The sequence below is a fragment of the Lissotriton helveticus genome, chromosome 11 (genome assembly GCF_964261635.1).
Source record: "Lissotriton helveticus chromosome 11, aLisHel1.1, whole genome shotgun sequence".
NCBI classification, from domain to species: domain Eukaryota; kingdom Metazoa; phylum Chordata; class Amphibia; order Caudata; family Salamandridae; genus Lissotriton; species Lissotriton helveticus.
The window spans coordinates 1,013,492,041-1,013,493,713 of record NC_136072.1 but is presented as its reverse complement, the minus strand read 5'-3'; the positions used below and the strand labels follow the sequence as shown (position 1 = coordinate 1,013,493,713).

The window sequence follows — 1,673 nt, the reverse complement described above, 5'->3', positions numbered from 1 at the left end:
TTCATATTTCTCCAGACAAATTCACCAGCAATCCTTTTTTGGTTCCTGAGTAGCGTTCTACTCGCTGAAGAAGTGCTTCGACGCCTTGTCAGGGGTTGTAAGTGCTATATACATGTAAATACAATACAACACAATATAGCACCTGGGCGATAGCCCCTTCTCTATGTCTGGCAAGCCTACATGATATGTGTGCTCCACAGCAATCCTAGGCGAGGGAGTGATCTCATTAGCAATATTTGCATATCCATGATGCTCCACTCTTAATGGACTTAAGGAAACCCTTTTCTAGTGCATATTCCTCTGCCCAAAATATAGCAAAAAGTGTCTAATGCCGAGTGCACAAACAACAATTTCTGTTTCAGATACACATCTTAATTTAAAAATAGTCTGATAGTTTCACATAACGTAGCAGGTTTCGTTTTCCTGTGCTCACTTCAGCAGCACATATCATAAAATGTGCATGATACCGAGACAAAAGCATTACCCCTGCGCAAGGATGGCTTGCACATGTCTGAGGGTTCCATGTTATGCTTCCTTTTTTTGTCCCTTGCAAATCTTTTTTTTATCTCTACAAGGCAAACAGAGTATGAACCTTGTTTGTGTTTTTGTTCACCTGAGGGGGAGGCTAACCCTTTTCTTATACTGATTTGTATGTGCTTTATATGTCAATTGAAAGAATAAAATAAATAATTTCTACTGGGCTGTGTATTCCTTTAGTTCAACAATTAGCCATGCTGCAATATCATTGATGTAATTGTCATGGCTGTACACGATGGATCTATACATTTTTAAGGGTGTCCAGTGGATCAGAAGTGGGACCCGGAGGATACAGTGGGCAGTAATGTGCCATTTTGCTTCTACTGTTCTCATTTTGACCAATCCAGTCTGTTCTCTTGTGCAGCAGGCCCATGCCAGTAGTCCCTGAGAGGAGCTTAACATGTTCTGAATCTTGCTTATCTATATCATGCTAGACTCTGTCGGGGAATAGGAGTGCACCCTAAGTAGTTCTCCTTTGATCTGTAGTGAAAAGGCGATGACTGGAAATACAGTTAGTGGCAGCCAATAATTAATTATTGGGTACACCCCTTTTTTACCTATCCCCCGTTGGGGGGATGGCTTACCGATCTAACTTGTGTAGTTCTGCCTAGTCGGTCATGAAAGGATCCCTTAGCTCCCTGAGTTGTAGGTGTTGCGAGTCCTGGGCCGGCTGTACGGCAGTGCGACTGGTGCGGGCAAACTGGGTGCTAACCAGGGCCAGACTGGCCATAGCGGGCACCGGGCAATCCCCCGGTGCGCCGCACAGGTGGGGGGCAGTGTTGGGCCCCTGGGGGCCATTTTTGTTACAGGGCCGTTTTTGCAGCATAGCTGCAAAATCATCCTTTACCAAAATCGACCGAAAACCAGCCCTGGCACAGAGCTCGATGGCGCCTCCAACCCTCCCCCTCCCCCCCCGAGTGGGGAGGAGGGGCCGGCCGATCACTTTGCCGGGGCCGGTTGTGGTTCCCAGTCCGGCCCTGGTGCTGACTTGGGGGGGCGGAGGGGGCTGGCCTCAGGGAGAGGGCGCTGTGTTTTGCAATAACTTGAGATTTAAATGCACCTGATCCAGAGTGCCTTGTGTTTCCTTCTTTCATGGAGCATTAAAAATGTCAAGACAACACTGGTCTAAGAAGGGC

The 1,673-nt window shown here is 47.3% G+C and overlaps 1 pseudogene; it reads left to right on the top strand.

Annotated features, from left to right (window-relative positions):
- Positions 1–425: 425 nt before the first annotated feature.
- On the top strand, positions 426–542 carry LOC144793196 (U6 spliceosomal RNA; annotated as a pseudogene).
- The last annotated feature ends 1,131 nt before the right edge of the window (positions 543–1,673 follow it).